Source organism: Perognathus longimembris, chromosome 13 (genome assembly GCF_023159225.1).
Source record: "Perognathus longimembris pacificus isolate PPM17 chromosome 13, ASM2315922v1, whole genome shotgun sequence".
NCBI classification, from domain to species: Eukaryota; Metazoa; Chordata; class Mammalia; order Rodentia; family Heteromyidae; genus Perognathus; species Perognathus longimembris.
This window is the reverse complement of record NC_063173.1, coordinates 30,776,847-30,795,512: the sequence shown is the minus strand read 5'-3', so window position 1 is coordinate 30,795,512 and position 18,666 is coordinate 30,776,847.

Sequence of the window (18,666 nt, the reverse complement as noted above, 5' to 3'; positions counted from 1 at the left end):
GGCCAGTAAAGATCTTTTCCAAATCAGTGGGCGTTCTGTTTATCTTGTGAGCTATTTACTTTGTGTACTCATCTTTGTTGAGTTCCATAAACATTTGAATCTCTATTCTAATTTCTTCAATGACCCACTGATGGTTCAGCAGTGTGTTGTTTAGTCTCCATGAATTGTAGGATTTTCTGTGGTGGCTGATGAGTTAAGCTCTAATTTTATTCCATTGTGGTCTGAGAGAATGCAGGGAATGATTTTGATCATTCTGAATCTAAACAGATTTTCTTTGTGCCCTAAGATGTGATCTATTTTTGAGAATGTTCCATGTGCTGCTGAAAAGAGTGTGTACTCTGGTGTTGCTCGATGGAATATTCTGTAGATGTCACTTAAGTCTAGTTGGTCTATGCAGCTGTTTAGTTATGTGGTTTCTTTGTTCAGTTTTTGGCGTGTTGATCTGTCCAGAGGTGAGAGTCGAGTGTCTCCAACTATCAATGTGTTTGGGTCTATGAGTGTTTTTTGAGTCAGTAGTGTTTGTTTGATGAAGTTGGGTGCCCCTGTATTTGGTGTGTAGATATTTAGGATGATTATATCCTCCTGTAGGAGAGATCCCTTTATTAGTATGTAGTAACCTTCTTTGTCTCTTCTTACCACTTTTAATTTGAAGTCAATTTTATCTGATACTAGAATTTGCAACTCCAGCCTGCTTATGGGGGCCATTTGCTTGGTAGATTTTATTTCAGCCTTTCACTTTTAGAAGATGTTTGCATTTTCTGGATAGATATTTGTCTTGGAGGCAGCAGAAAGATGGATCTTGATTTTTGATCCAACTTATGAGCCTATGTCGTTTGATTGGAGAATTAAGTCCATTAATGTTGAGAATTAGAATTGAGAGATGATCCTTTGTTCCTTTCATTATAGCTATCTTGTTAAAAGCTGTGTCTTCCCAATTCTTGATCTAATATTCTGGTTTTCTATTTAGGGTTCATTTCTCAGTCTGTATTGTGATCTTGATTATTTTCTCTGTATAGTATCTCTTTGAGGATTTTATGTAAAGCTGGTTTGGTGGAGATATATTGTTTCAGTTTTTTCTTACTGTGTAAGACTTTTATTTGACCTTCGGCTATGAATGAGATTTTAGCTGGGTACTGTATTCTTGGTTGATAGTTATTTTTGTTTAGGGTTTGGTATACCTCATTTCAGGCTCTCCTTGCTTTCATGGTCTCTGCTGAGAAGTGTGGGGTAATTCTGATTGGTTTTCCATTATATGTGATTATTTTCTTCTCCCTAACAGCTTTAAGGATTCTTCCACTGGACTCTATTGATCCTGCTTTGATCACAATGTGTCAGTGGGATGTCCTGTTCTGGTCTGGTCCGTTTGGGGTTCTAAATGATTCTTGTATCTATATAGGCTTGTCCTTCTGGATATTTGGGAAGTTCTTGGCTAATATTCTGTTAAATAGGTTACTTATTCTATTAACTTCTTTTTCTAGGTTTTCCTTGATACCTATTATCCTTAAATTGGGCTTCCTGATTGTATCTTGTTGCTCCTGGAGTGATCTGGTTTGTCAATTGGATTGGTTTTGTATTGTTTTTTGATGTTTCTCCATAGATTCTAGGGAATCTTCAGTTCCTGAGATTTGATCCTCTGCTTCATCTAGTCTGGACTGTAGGCTAGCTACTTGATTTCGTATCTCTTTTCCTTCTGACTGGTCTTTCTTGATTTTTTCCATGTCTTTGCTGTAACTTTCTCCCGGGTCCTGCATGGACTTGTTTACTTCACTAATTTGGTTCTGAGTGCTGTCTCTCAAATCTTTTAGCTGGGTAGCTATCTTTTCATTTGACTCTTGAAATTCATTTATCTTTCTATTTGTGGAGGCCATGAAATTCTCTATTAATTTTTGGTTCACCTCCTCATGCTCTAGAATAGTTTACTGAAGAGATTCTAACTTTTCATTTAACATTTTTATCAGTAGACTTTGTAGAGTATTTTGAGTCTTTTCTTCTATGTCTTTGATTGATTGCTCCACTTCCTCCTTGTTTTGAGTGGAGATGAGACTCCATTGTTTACCATCTTTCTTGTGCTTCTTCCACCCATTTGGATTAGGAATGCCAATCTACAAGCACCTGTGAGCACCGTTTAAGGCCCAAAGCAGACTTTACCAAGCACTGTTGTATAAGTCTTAGAAGTCCACAATTATGTACAGACACCTTCCCTCTCTTTTTTGAATATAAAATCAGATTTGGTGTCCCTACAGAATACAATTTCAGTATAACAACCAACCCTGAGCCCTGTATTCAGTAGTTACTTATTTACCATTACAACTCTATGAGCAATTTTGTTCTTATATTAAGTTCTTTTTGGACTGGCTGGATTTCTCTATGAACCCCTTTGATTCACTCTGATTCAACAGGAATACCCTCTATCCAATAACCAGGGGTCAATGGAGTGTGGAGTTCCTGGAAGTAAATTGGGAGGGTAAGTTAGGGGTAGTGAAGAGGTAGAGGGGTAGAGTAAAATGTATGGGGGTATGATATTGGTTTAGTTTCAGTGAAGTGGAAATATGGAGAATAGTAGAATTGATAGAAAGAACAAGGTTAAAATGATAAGTCAATGGAGAGTCAGCAGAAAAGAGTTAAGGTGTTAGTCATAGGAAGGTAATTTTAAAGGAAGAGAATGTGAAGATAAAAACAAAGAAAAAATACTGGAAAACAAGCACACAAAACACACAAAAAATTACAAAAAAAAAACCCAGAAAAACAAAAAAAGATAAAACAAACAAATAAAAACAGAAAACAAACAAAAAAATGACATCTCTAAAATGAAAAATAGAAAATAAAAAAGTTTTAAAAATGTTAAAAAATTAAATGGAGTCATCCTTGTTTGGGTGGGCTCTCCTGTCTCTGGTTTCCTTGTGATGGTCTGCATCTATTTTCCTGCTGCTTGCTGGTTTGACTTGCTTTCAGTTTGCAGGGAGTGTATTTGCTGTGACCCTCCTCCCCTGTTAGTGAAATCCTGGGGCTCTGTGGTTTATACAGCTTGAAGGTATGACTTGGATGTCCTCTGTAGATGAGGGACAATGAACAGTCTTGGGAACCTCCTGTCTTGCTGTGTGGCCACTGCTTTTAATGCCTGGCTCTGAATAGGCTGTGGACTCAGTAGGGCCGGGTGCCTCTGGCCTGGTTTACCTGGCTGAGAGTTGCTTGGCTGGGGGAGGTTCCTCCCTCCTGGGTGGGGCAAAATCCTTGGCGAAGCTGGCTGTGGAATTCAGCTCCATTTCTGGCTGGGAACTGGGCTTCCTCTGTGATGGGACTCTACCTGTCTTGGGAACGGTTACTCTCCTGTCTGGCTGTTCCATGCCGCTGATAGCTACTTGCCACTTTTGGTTTGAATTTCGAAATTCTGGCTGCTGGCGAGTCAGCAGCCGCAGAGTCCGTGAGGCAGGCAGGGCAGGGCATCTCTGGCTGAGTTCACCTGAGTCTGTGAGCCTCGGCCTGGGATGTGCCTCCCGCCTGGGCAGGGGTCATTGTCCTGGGTGGAGCTGGATCTCATATGTCGGTTCCTCTTGCCCTTTCCAAAGATGGCCCCTTTGTCCTAGCTTTCCCCAGGCCCACTTTAGATCCAGTTTGGTCTGACCAAAAATGTCAAAGATGGTGCTTTGCTCTGGCAGTGAGGGAAGGTCTATCTTCCAGAAGCTGCTCTGTGGGTGCAAGTGAGAATGTTTTTCATGGGGTACTTACACTTTCTCTGCAGTTTCAGCCCATTCATGCTCAGCCTGCGATCTGCGTCTGTCTGCTGCCGTCTGGAGGATTTCTTCCTGGTTGCTGCTGTGTGCTTTAGGTGTGAGTAATGTCTGGCACTGTGGGCATCGGCACAAGTGTGGCAGCAGGATGCTACCCACAGCTCAAATCTGTGTTTTCAGTCCAGCAAAGTCAATTTTTCCTTCCTGGCCAGAATCCCTATACTGTTATAACTTACTTGGGCTGTCTTTGTAGGAGTAAAAGTTTCTCTGGAGTGGTAAAACTGGGATGTCAGAGGGAGCTTAACTAGGGCTCTGCTGCTCTTCTGCCATCTTTAAACCACTTTTTTGTGGTTAACAATTATTTGTTTCCTTCGAAGGTTCATAAGGAGATTTATTAGTGGGGCCATATCTCCCATGAGAGAGGGAGCAACATGCCATCTGCACCTTAACCAGATGGCAGCTTCTCTCTGGGGCTAAAGAGAAAGTAGGTAGCTATTAATAGTAAGTAGGAGTGGCTCTTTAGGTATGGGTGGATCTGGGGGCTAGTGGGAGGAGCTGAGTACCTGAGACTAGGCAAATGCTAACATCCCCCCATTTGTTGTTTATTAATAACTGGGGAGGGGTACCAGGCTGGGAGTATGGGCGGAGGTTGTTTCTTCTGGAGCTACTTCCTGCTGTAAAGGGGCGAAGTAGACAGGGGTCCCTGATTCATCGTTTGGCCTTGTACCATCCAAGAAGTATTTGCTTGACAGTTTAGTTGGCAAAAGTCCTAATCATTTCCATAACAATGGTTATTACACCAATGGGTGTCATGGTCTCTCCAACCTCTTATTATTATTTTTTTTTTTTTGGCCAGTCCTGGGCCTTGGACTCAGGGCCTGAGTACTGTCCCTGGCTTCTTCCCGCTCAAGGCTAGCACTCTGCCACTTGAGCCACAGCGCCGCTTCTGGCCGTTTTCTGTATATGTGGTGCTGGGGAATCGAACCTAGGGCCTCGTGTATCTGAGGCAGGCACTCTTGCCACTAGGCTATATCCCCAGCCCGCAACCAACCTCTTATTATTGCAAGAAGTAAGGAATTATGTCAGAGAAAGCTTTATTTTTTGAGTAGCCTCAAAACCCTGGTTGAGGCACTGAAGAATTTTTTCAACAGGTTGATTCATAGTAGATGCATTTTTCTTTGGTTTTTGCACAGTAAAGCTTTTGCAGTTTTATACATTCTCTCAAATTTGTAATCTGTTAGGAATTGTATATGGATATAAAGAATTTTTATTTTAATATATCTGTGTATTTATAGTTACCTTTGAGTAATTACCTTTAAGTAATTCCCTTTATTGTTTTACATATTCTCCCTTTCTCTTTTATAAATTTAATTGGTCCCAGTTTTCTATCTTTATGCCCATCTATGAAATACTTTTATAATAACCATATTTACTTATCCATCATCTTTTTTTTCATGTATACCCTTCTGTAGGTTCTCTACCCCCAAATAAAACAAATTCAAAATCACATAATTTTTCCAATTCTAGATTATATATTTGAGAGAAAAATATGTAACACATCTTTTTATGTTTGTTCTATTTCACTAAATATAATAATTCCCACTTACATCAAATTTCCTAATAGGAATTAAATTTCATTCTTCTTCATGACTTAACAAAGTTCGTGTGTGTGTGTGTGTGTGTTTGTGTCTGTATTGTGTAAACCAACTGTACAACTCATGGGGGGAGGGCAAGAGGGATGGGTGAGGTGAGGGAAAAATGAGGGAGGAGGTAGCAAGTTGAACAAGAAATGCACTCACTGCCTTACATATGAAACTGTACTTCACTTTTACAATAAAGGGGAAAAAAGAAGAAAAAATATATACCAGGAACTAAAATCACATATTATCCCAGTAGCCTCATAAAGTACATCACAAAAATGAGGATCCAGGATTTTAATCAGTATTAAATATTCAACACTATTGTTGGAACTAGGGGAAAGGAACAACAAAATAGAAAGACAAAGTGTAAATGGGGAAACAATGCAACAGCAACACTTACAAGACAATATGCTGTAAACTAACTGCACATCTCAGGGTAGGGTGGGGAGAGAACCAAGAAGGGGAGAAGGTGGAAGAAAAATTAAGGATGTAACAAGTTTGCTAAGAAATGTACTCACTGCCTTAGTGTAACCCCTCTGTACATTACTTTGACAATAAAATTTTTTTTTACAAAAACTAAAAGAAAAATTATCAACAGAGCATGGTGGTACATGCCTATAGTGCAAGTAGTACAAGTAGGAGAATTCATGGCCAATTTGGACAAAGATGTTTTGAGAACCTTGTCTCAGATGTAAAATGAGAGTATAACACTAGGGTCATACCTCAAGTAGTCTAGCAATAAGATGTACAAGGCCCAAGCATCAACATGTGAGTGCGCACGCATACACACACACACACACACACACACACACACACACAGACACAGACACACTTAGAGGTTCACTGGAAATCTGCAATTCTACTTTTGGTTGAATACAAAAATGAATGAGAAATATCTGTACTACATTCATTTCATGATATCCAAGATTAAAAAATAACCAACCATATGGAAATAGGTAATTGAATCTCTAAAAATTTTACACATAGATATATACAAACATGAGTATTATCAGCTATTAAAAATAGGAATTTCTTGTACTTAATACTATGAATATCAACCTGAAAATTATTGTGTTCAGTGAAATAAACCAGACAAAATGAAGTATGCAAAAGTGGAGGAAGCAGAGTGTATACAACACAATGCTAACAAAGCTACAGATTTGACTATTGGCTGAGATTCGTAGGTCATCTGGACATCCAGACCAATACTAAGTAATTCTTCAACAGCATTGCTGGCTACATTGGCAAAATCAGCATTCACAGTTTCTTCTCATCTTCAAATACAGGGGCAGTTAGTCCGTGGAATTCAACATCCACTATCCATGCTGCAGTATGAACAAACTTACCACATGTTCTGTTAGTTTCCCTCACAGAGGTGACAAGCGAGGGAATATTCACACATAGTTTCATGTTCATTATCTTTTTGTGAATAATTACTCATTTATTGTGTGGTACAGAGGGGTTACAGTTTCATATGTAAGGCAGTGGGCACATTTCTTGTACAATTTGTTACCTCCTCCCTCATTTCCCCCCTCTCCCCTCCCTCTTTCCCTCTCCCCCCATGAATTGTTCAGTTGGTTTACACCAAATTGTTTTGAGAGTATTGCTTTTGGAGTTGTTTGCCTTTTTATCTTTGTCCCTTGATTTTGAAATTCCCTTTCCCTTCCCTAGTTCTTTTTTTTTTTTGTTAAATTTTTATTGTCAAACTGATGTGCAGAGGGGTTACAGTGTCTCTCAATTTTGGTATTCCCTTTTAGTTTCCTAGTTCTAATACCAGTATACACGGTTTCCAACGAACTCAGATAAGATACAGAGATAGTGCAGGTACACCACAGGAAGGGGATTCAAGAAGATCATCAATAATAGAAGCTACAGTTACACTTAGCCCATTGAAAGTAGTTACAACAGTGATATAACAATCATTTCCATAACATGGAGTTCATTTCACTTAGCAGCATCTTATGTGTTCATAAGGGCATACCTATTGGGCTCTTGTGATTTTCTGCTGTGATTTGCCTAAACATGGGCTAATTATTCCTTATGAGGGAGAACATAGAGTCCATGTTTCTTTGGGTCTGGCTCACTTCACTTAGTATAATTTTTTCAAGTCTTTCCATTTCCTTACAAATGGGGCAATGTCATTCTTTCTGATAGAGGCATAAAGACAGGGATGTTTGTTCTCTCTCCTTCTCTTCAACATAGTACTAGAATTCCTAGCAAGAGCAATTAGGCAAGAAGAAAATATAAAGGGGATCCAAACAGGAAAAGATGAAGTTAAACTTTCGTTCTTTTCAGATGACATGATCCTATACCTAAAGAACCTCATAGACTCTACTCCCAAGCTACTAGAACTGATCCAAAACTTTAACAAAGTTGCAGGTCATAAAATAAACCCTCAAAAATCAATGGCCTTTCTATATGCTAATGACCCAAATGCCAAGGCTGAAATCAGGAAAGCAACTCCTTTTGCAATAGCCTCAAAAAATATAAAATACCTAGGAATACCCTAAACCAAAGAAGAGAAAGACCTCTATGATGAGAACTTTAAAAACATGAAAAACAAAATTGAGGCAGAACTAAGGAAATGGAAAACCCTCCCATGCTCCTGGATTGGGGGATTAATATAATCAAAATGACAATATTGCCAAAGGCTATATACAAATTCAATGCAATACCCATTAATATCCCAACACCATTTTTTAATGAACTAGAGGAAGCTATCCAGAAATTCATGTGGAACAATAGAAGACCCAGAATAGCAAAAACAATCCTAAGCAGAAAGAACAGTGCAGGAGGAATTACTATACCCAACTTCAAGCTGCATTATAAAGGTATAATAATAAAAACAGCTTGGTACTGGCACCGGAGCAGGCCTGAAGACCAATGGAACAGAATTGAAGACCCAGAAATGAACCCACAGAATTATGCCTACTTAGTCTTTGATAAAGGAACTAAAAAAATAGTTTGGAAGAAAGATAGTCTCTTTAACAAATGGTGCTGGCAAAACTGGTTCAACACCTGCAACCAACTAAAACTAGACCCTTATATATCACCCTGCACCAAAATCAATTCCAAATGGATCAAAGACCTCAAAATTAAAACAGATACTCTAAAAACACTAAAGGAAGGAGTAGCAGAAACAGTTGGGCTCCTTGGCACAGGATGGAACTTCCTCAACAAAGACCCAGAAAAGCTACAAATCAAAGAAAGGATGGACAAATGGGACTGCATCGAACTTCAGAGCTGCTGCAGGGCAATGGACATAGCTCGCAAGATAAACAGAAAGGCCACAAATTGGGAAAACATCTTTACCGGCCATACAACAGACAAAGGCCTCATATCTAAAATATATGCAGAACTAAAAAAAATTACATTCCTCCAAAACAAAACCGCAAAGAACCAATAGCCCCTCAACAAGTGGGCTAAAGACTTAAAAAGAGACTTCTCTGATGAGGAAATGAAAATGGCCAAGAGACATATGAAAAAGTTCTCTACATCACTGGCCATAAAAGAAATGCAAATCAAAACAACATTGAGATTCCATCGCACCCAAGTAATAATGTCCTGTATCATGAAAACTAAGAATAACAAATGTTGGAGGGGATGTGTCCAAACGGGAATCCTACTTCATTGTTTTTGGGAATGTAAACTGGTTCAGCCACTCTGGCAAGTGGTTTGGAGATTCCTCAGAAGGCTAAACATAGAGCTTCCCTATGACCCAACAGCCCCACTTTTGGGCATCTACCCAAAAGACCACAAACAAGAACACACTAAAGCCACCAGCACAACAATGTTCATCGCAGCACAATTTGTCATAGCTAGAATATGGAACCAACTCAGATGCCCCTCAGTAGATGAATGGATCAGGAAAATGTGGTACATATACACAATGGAATTTTATTCCCTTCCTTAGTTCTAATACCAGTATATATTGTATCCAGGTTACTCATATAAGGAGAAAAATGTTTCCTCCATAATTTATCAAGTTTGGTTGATTGGTAAAGTGTTCTCAGCTTTTGGTGAAGCCTGGTGAAATATTGAGAAAAATTCAATATTCCAGGGTCTCAGTGTTAGCATTGCCTTTATTTCAACTTTAGCTGGAAACACCATTGGCAGACATCAGGGTCAGTTTAGAAAAGCTGATTTGTTCTCTTCCTATTTTCAGCATTCCATGTGCATTACAAAACAGATTTGATTTATAAAACCTGAACACTTAGGAAGGAAATTGGACTCTTAAGATCAAGGTAGGTAAAAGGACAGATAGTAAGTGGTACTGATTTTCAACTTTAAAATCAAAGAAACAAGCAAGGTTGATATGTCCTTCTCTGACTGTTAGAGAATGCAACTGGCATCATGAAGTCCAGCTAATTTTATTTAGAAAGTAGTTGACTGCTGAGAAACTCTCTATTATTAATTCTACTATTCTTTGTAAAGAAAAACAAGAAGAGGCAGATAACTGACAGGTTTGTTTCACACAGCACACAATCGGGAACAGTTACTTGAAAAGAAGAGTACAATGAGAAAGATGCAGGGGAGAGAAGATGCTTAGCACATCCTCTGCAGAAGTCAGCATGTGAGAAGATGATCACTGGAATATAAAAGATGGTTGTGTATCCATCAATAAATAGAACGAGCAAATGGATATTTCCAGGTTGAGAAAAGCAAGTCACAGAAATAGCTCATGAACTCTTTACACAGAGAATAATTTAATACTCAATAAGTAAAAAAAAGCTTGATTCACAAATATATATGTGTAATTATATGCACATGTGTATGTGTTCCCAGATTACAAGAAACAAATCATATTTAAACACCTAGTAACTCTACAGAAAAGATAAAGCTAGAAAGAAAGCAATTGTACTTTGACAAAAGATTCAGGGACCCTGGTGCACTGAAATGTAAACGAATTCCAATTGCTTTAGGAAAAATGTCTGCAAAGAGTAATGCTTACAAAATGAAGAATGAACAAATAAATAAGGCTTGCTATGGCTAAAGTACTAGATGGTTAAGGAGATTTATTACAAGTTTAAGAAAGAGTTGTGTTGGGTGTTTTTAGAAAATACTGGATGGTTTTATCGTGGTTTGGTCCAATAGCTCATTTTCAAAAGGTAAAATTGGTTGGTAAAACAAGTGGGAAGAAGACTGTACCATTATGAGGAGGGATACTATTCTGGGTGCATTTGAGTGGGAGGGGCACTAGCTTTAGGGGAGTTAGAGGAGAAAAAGAGAAGATGACAGGGACTGAGTGTGGTGGAGGATATAAATGAAGGAGAGGAAGGAGGAGAAAAAGAAGAAAAGGAAAAAAAGGGAAAGGATAGAGAAAAGAAGAAATGAAGAAAAAACCTTGTATTCTGTATTGAAGAAGAAGTCAAGTAAGGAGAAATTGGGTTAATCTCTCTGAACTCTAATGCTGCTTTTACTAAAAGGCCTAAGGCAATTGCTGTCTCCTGAAAAATCTCAGCTAGACTTTTTTTTTTTTTTTCCTGTCCTGGGGCTTAGACTCAGGGCCTGAGCACTGTCCTGGGGTTCTTTTTGTTCAAGGCTAGTATCCTACCTCTTGAGCCACAGTGCCACTTCTGACTTTTTCTGGTTATGCTGTCCTGAGGAATTGAACCTAGGGCTTTGTGCATCTTAGGCAAGCACTCTACCACTAAGCCAGATTCCTTGCCCCTCAGCTCTACTTTTGAAGAGTGAAAGGGAATACAAAGATGGGTAGGATACTTTATGTGTTTATGTTACAAACAACAGATTATAAATTGTGTAAGTACAACTTTCAAATCAACATAACAGTAGGCCAAGAACATTCAACTTGGGGATTCATGTTTTCTAATAACTGAGGAAGACAAAGAGAAAAGAGAGCGAGAAAACAAAACATTTTATAAAAATAAAAAAGAAAGTTTAGGGGGTTGGGAATATTGTCTAGTAGGAGAGTCCTTGCCTCACATACTTGAAGCCCTGGGTTCAATTCCTCAGCACCACATATATAGAAAAAGCCCAAAGTGGCACTGTCACTCGGGTGCTAGATTTCTGAACTTGAGCAAGAAGAAGCCAGAGACATGCACTGAGTCTAAACCCCAGGACTTGCAAAGTGAAAAAAAGAAAGTTTAATGAAATGATTTAAAAGACTCAGTAAAATAAAACACTTAACAACAACAGCAATGAAACTAGGAGAGAAACCAAGTGACTTGCCAAAGGATTATTGTTAATTTCCTTCTATTAGAAAATAAATGAGGTAGACAGGCTGTAAGTAGAAAAAAAGGGAAATTTGGTGAACATTTTATGTCTGTGTTAATTACCAATATGCTTTTTCATAAAATGTTAAATTCATAAAATAAGCAGATGTTTATCAATTAAATACCTTGTAGTCACTATGCAGATTTTAGGTGGTTGTCAATGCCTCTAAAATAAAATTCATAAATTATAAACTTCCACACTTCTGAGTACACACACACACACACACACACACACACACACACACACTATTGTTCTTTTTATTCTTCTAGATTGTATTTGGAGAACTGGATGCTTATCATTACAGTTAGCTGGGGAGCAGCAGACCTGAGACAGTAACTTTGATATGAAAATATAAAGGGAATAGGTAATAAATATTTTATAAGGTAGACTCTAGTGCAGATTCAGGAATTCCACATATGTTTAATGATGTAATCATCACAATAATCTTGAGTTGGTAATAACGTTTCTCTTATTTAAAGTAATGAAAAATATGCTTTAGTAGGATTCTAGGGAAGATTCCTGAATATAATAAAGGGTGTCTATGACAAACCCACAGCAAGCATTATACTTAATGGTGAAAAGTTAAAGCCATTTCCTCTAAAATCAGGAGCAAGAAAAGAATGTTCACTCTCTCCTCTCCTCTTTAACATAGTACTAGAATTCCTAGGCAGAGCAATAAGGCAAGAGGTAGATATAAAGGATACAAATAGGAAAAGATGCAGTTAAACTCTCTCTCTTGACAGGCAACATGATTCTGTACCTAAAGAACCCCATAGACTCTACTCCCAAGTTACTTGAGCTGATCCAAACCTTTGGCAAAGTAGCATGATATAAAATTAATCGTCAAAATTCAATGGCTTTTCAATACTTACAAAACCATTTGGTGTACAAGCCTTGCGTGGGGGGTGGGGAGTGGGAAAAGGGGAGGAGTGAGGTGGGGGGGAAGATGGAGGAGGTAACAAGTCAAAAAAGAAATGCATTCACCAACTTACATATGAAACAGTAACCCCTCTATAAGTCACTTTGACAATAAAGGGGAAAAAAAGAATTTCATTCAAAGCAATAATGAAAAAAATCTTCCTCAAAAAAAGTTCAATGACTTTTATATATGCCAACAACCTGAAGAGCAAGGCTGAAATCAGGAAAACAACTCCTTTTGCACTAGCCTCAAAAAAGATAAAATACTTAGGAATAATTGTACCAACGAAGTGAAAGATCTCTATGATGAGAACTTTAAAAACCTAACAAAATTAAGACAGACCTAAGGAAACAGAAAAACCTCCCATGATACTAGATTGGGAGGATTAACATTGTGAAAATGTCAATATTGCCAAAGCGAGTCTACAAATTCAGTGCAATACCCATCAATATCCCACCATTCTTTAATGAAATAGAGGAAGCAATCCAGAAATCCATATGGAACAATAAAAGACGCCGAATAGCAAAAGAACATCCTAAGTAGAAAAAAACTGTGCTTGAGGAATACTAAACTTAAAGTTGTATTACAAAGCTACAGTAATAAATACAGCTTGGTATTGGAATAAGAATAGGTCTGAGGACCAAGGAAACAGAATTGAAGACCCAGAAATGAACCCACAAAACTATGCCTACTTAATCTTTGACAAAGGAGCCAAAAATAGTATGGAAGAAAGGTAGCCTCTTCAACAAATGGATCTGGCAAAACTGGTTCAACACCTGTTGAACCAAAGGATCTAAAACTAGATACTTATATATCACCCTGCACCAAAATCAATTCCAAATGGATCAAAGACCTTGAAGTTAAATCAGATACCCTGAAAACACCACAAGAAGGAATAAAAGAAACACTTGGGCTGCTTGGCACAGGATGAAATTTTCTTGATAAAGGCCCAGAAATGCAACAAATCAAAGAAAGGTTGGACAAATGGGACTTCATCAAACTGCAGAGCTTCTGTATGGCAAAGGACATAGCTTGCAAGATCAGCAGAAAGCCCACAGATTGGGAGAAGATCTTTACCGGCCATACAACAAACAAGGGCCTCACATCTAAAATATATGTAGAACTCAAAAAACTAAACTCCTGTAAAGCAAATCTTCAAAGAACCAATTGCCCCCTCAACAAATGGGCTAAAGACCTAAAAAGTGTCTTCTCTGAAAAGGAAATGAGAATATCCAAGAGACACATGAAGAAGTGCTTTACCTTGCTGGCCATAAAAGAAAGGCAAATCAAAACAAGTTTGACATTCCACCTCATCCTAGTAAGAATGTTCACTATCAAGAAAACTATTAATAACAAATGCTGGAGAGGATGTGGACAAAAGGGAACCCCACTACATTTTTGGTGGAAATGTAAACTTGTTCAACCACTCTGGAAAGTGTTATGGAAGTTCCTCAGAAGGGTAAACATAGAGCTCCCCTATGACCCAGAAGCCCCACTTTTGGGCATCTACCCAAAAGATTATAAGCAAGTTCACAGTGAATCCACCAGTACAACTATGTTCATGGTAGCACCATTTGTCATTGCTAAAATATGTGGTACATATACTCAATGGAATTCTATGCATCTATCAGAAAGAATCACACTGCCCCCTTCATGAGGAACTGGAAGGACATGGAAAAAAATATGCTAAGTGAAGTGAGCTGACCCAAAGAAACATGGACTCTATGGTTTCCCTCATAGGGAATAATTAGTACACGTCTAGGATAGTCCTAGCAGAAGATCACAATAGCTTAATAGCTATGCCTGTATGAACGCATAAGATGATGTGAAATTAACTCTAAGTTATGGAAACAAGTCATTGTTGTAGTTATTTTCAACATACCATGTGAAACTGTGCCTTTTTTTTTCTTGTATTCCCTTCCCTTGGTTTTACCCCCAATATCGCTGTATGTGATCTTAGTACCCTGGATACTGTATATATTTGTATTGGAACTAGGGAATGGAAAGGGAATGCCAAAATTGAGAGACAGAGGATAAAAAGACAAATGACTCCAAGAGCAATAGTTATAAAACCATTTTGTGTAAACCAACTGTATACCTCATGAGGGAAGGGTGGGGTGGGGGAATGCAGGGGAAAAATGAGGGAAGAGGCAACAAGTTGGATAAGAATTGTACTTGCCTTACATATGAAACTGTAACTCCTCTGTACTTCACCTTGACAATAAAGAAGTAAAGAAAAAGAAAATTATAAAAAGAAAAAAAAGTATTGTTTTCAGTTATAATTATGGAGTTTTGTGGAGTAAAATTGATATTTCAAGACCTGTATATGTAGAATGACATAAATCAGAATTTTTATTAAGTATAATAAAAATCTGGATTAGTAACAACGGAAATATAATTTGCAGTAAAAAATGTCTAGAGAAGTTGTATCTAAAATATGGCAGATAATTTACATGAAGAAAAAATTATGTAGGTGTCATTCAGGAGAATAATTGGCAATCTAATTGGTAAAGGAAAATATTACTATCCTTAGAAAATATTTCTACTATGCTTTTCACTCAAGGATGTTTTTTAAAAAGATATAATTGTAGGCTATACTTTTATGAAAGAAACATTAGTGGTAAATATAGAGTGAGCAATCTTTTTTTAAAATTAAACTTTTTTTTAATTGTCAAAATGTGGTAACCATGTGTGCAATCTTAATTAGGCCAGATTTTTTTTAAATTTTTTATTATAAAACTGATGTACAGAGAGGTTACAGTTTCATACGTTAGGCATTGGATACATTTCTTGTACTGTTTGTTACCTTGCAGATTTTTAAAGTAACTAACTGAAAAATTTTAAAGATATAATATTGGTTTTGAAATACATCTACAAATTAAGAACTTACTTAGTTTTTCAGAATTAAAGGGAAGTATTTTTTAACTTATACACAGTGGTGGTACATATACATACTTCATATAATAAGTACATTTCCTTCAGTACATTTCATGCAGTGTCATCTACTCCCTCCGTTTCTCCCATTCCCTTCCTCCCATCTCTACCCATGATTTATGTACTTCATTTTTGTAAATGTGCAATGTGCTCCACTGATGGACTTTGTTACCCTTTGGCCTCAGAATCCCAGTTATTATTTTTAAGACACATTTAACAGGATTTCATACTTGCAGTATAAACAATTTCAATATAGATGACATTTAGAGGTCAAAAGATATTAAGAGCTATGAATAAAAAGTGTCAGGATATACACTACAGTCCTTGAAAGTGATGTTGGGAATCAAGAATTCAAATTGTAGCCAGCTATCCACTGAGCAAAAGCACAATGGATGGAGTCAAGTCCTGAGGAGAGTGAGAAAGATCAAAATATGTACCTCAGACTTGATTCTTCAAGCCATTGTTGCTTAAGCTGTTGTTCAAAATCTCATCTTCTTGAAGTTTTCATCTGGAAATTCTCTGGTTTTGAGTATGAAAGTAGCGACTTAGAATTCATAATAACGTGTTAATTTATGTTTGCCCTCCCTTATATCTAATTCTTATGTCATTCTTCCTGGTTATCAATGTATATATTTCATCTTCACAATTTCCTGGTGAACGATTATCAAATTTCTTCCTGGGGAAGTAAAATGACTTAAAGGAAAATTATGTTATTTGGTATGGTAAAAATCTGAAATCTTATTAACGATATAAACTACAACCTCCTAAAAGCCTCTATATTATGTCTTGCTAGGTTTCTATTTCAGTATCCATCCAGAGATCTGAAAGAAAATATAAGTAGTTTCCTAAAATTTATCACCAATATATTAAAGGTGATACATGTCCTTGTTGAATTTTATAGTTAAAATTATTTCTCTATTATCATTGTTAAGAATAACACCTCCACTGTTGAACTGAACTTCGGCCATGTTTTACATACATTGTATTCTAAGCTAAAAAATTGTGATGAGTATATGTTTTATGTTGGTTTATGTCAAATAGCAACTCAGATGAAGTCATTGTCCATTAAATTATTTGGCTAGGATTAAGCCTGTGTGGATTGATATGGTTTCACATAAGTTAGTGTGAATGTATTGAGTACATTATGCAGAGTTCTTCCCAGAATTTAATGATATCATACTGGCAGTCATTGGCTATGTTGGCAGTATTTTTAGTCAGAAAAATGAGATGCAAATTCTATAAATAAGAGTCTTTTCCTTCTCTCCTGGGAGATGGCTAAGCAGCATACCTTGATCCATTGGTATTTGAGAATAATAGCCAATATCAACATAGGGCAGAAAAAGAAATGGTTTTCCTCTGAAAAACTATTTTATATTGAAGTATGTTAATTATATAAATGGGTTTCATTGTGGTATATCTATATATGTGTGTGTGTGTATGTATGTATAAATGCCTGTGATTTACTTTGATAAATCCATCTGTCTACATTACTCTTCCTTAGCCTTCCTCCCATTTTCTCTACTCTTTCTGGTAGTTTTAATTATGATATATTTAGATCTATCTATCTATCTATCTATCTATCTATCTATCTATCTAGCATCTACTTTAATCATATGCAAAAGAAATTCTGAACCTGAGATTTACTTTAGCAAACCTTTCAATGTTTAATTACTATTGTTATTTAAATTTGAAGGCAAATTCATTCTTCTTTCTGACTGAAAGTCTCATTATTGCTTAGAGTTAATGTGATGTGTAACAGTACACATGTACGTACCTAAGAGTTGTCTAATGAAAATTTACCCCCACTTCTTGTTACAATGTAAAATCTAAGAAGTAACAATTCTTGTTCACCAAAGGATGTTAAGATCCAATTACAGTCCCTAACTTGTAATAGATATAGGGAGAATGTATTTTCTTTTATTTTAAGTAGTCATACAAATAAGTTGCCATTTAACAAAACAGTTTATAAACACAATGTTAGAAAAAAACATGAACTTATTGGACAACTAATATGTTATATATATACATATATACATATATGTACATACACATACATATACATATATGTATATATATATATACACTGAATCCACACTACACCTTTGTTTCTGTTTGCTTTGCTCAGTAAAAGTGGGAATGATGATTTCTAAAAGAAGATTTTGAAAGTGATTACTTTCTAATATAGAAGTTTGTTTCTTCATGAATTTCTAAGAAATGACTTTATTTTTTAAATACTTACACAGATCAACCGAAGAATATTTTTTTATTAGTGAACAGTATATGAAATTCTAATTCCAATGTTAATAAATAGTTTTAGTTGTAACAGTTTTTAATGCATTTCTTGTTAGTGGTTTATATATTATCCACATAGTGGTATATGGGAAGAGATTATATCATCTGCAAAGTGTTAAATATTTACTATCTACCTCTTACCTAACAAGCTGCCAACTTCTACCACAGCTGCAGGATTGGGAGTGTACTTCTTTATTTTAATTGCTATTATTAAGGAGTTGTACAAAGAGGTTACAATTCCACAAGTCAGTATCACCCCTTCCTTTGATTTGCTTTCCCCTATTTTTCCCTCCTATTCCTATCTTCAAGTTGCACAGGTGATTTTTTTTTTACATAGTTCATATTGAACGTAATGATTGCCTTTGCTCACCATTCCTTCATCCTTTCCTGTGACGCCTGTTTGTTCCCCCCCCTTAACCAAAAAACAAAAACAAACAAATAAAAACGTGTTTCCATTTCCTGGAATTCATTCTGACAAATCGTATTTTAGATGTTCCAAATAGGAGTTTACTCATCAGTAAAGCTTTCTTTTTGTGGTTAGACAACTGAGTTACCACTAATACTTCCTTATATAGAAGCAACATCTAGTTATCACCATTTCATTAACAAAGGTGGTTAAAATACTGCTGTGGGAGCATGACTTAACTGACTTATTTGGAATCCTGGCACTATTTTTCTCCAGGTCCTAAAACTAGGTACGTGTTTCTTTACCTGATTAACCTATGTCTTAGACTCCTTTTGAACACTTAACTAATGCTAATCCTTACTTACATTGCATACAGTTCATAATATTTTTTATGGAAAAAAACATCCATGTATTTTTCCCTCTGGAGACAATAATTTTTCATTATATTCACCAAGGTGTCTTGGATTCTCAAATACTAAAATTCTCACATATTAGATATGATACTTATAATGA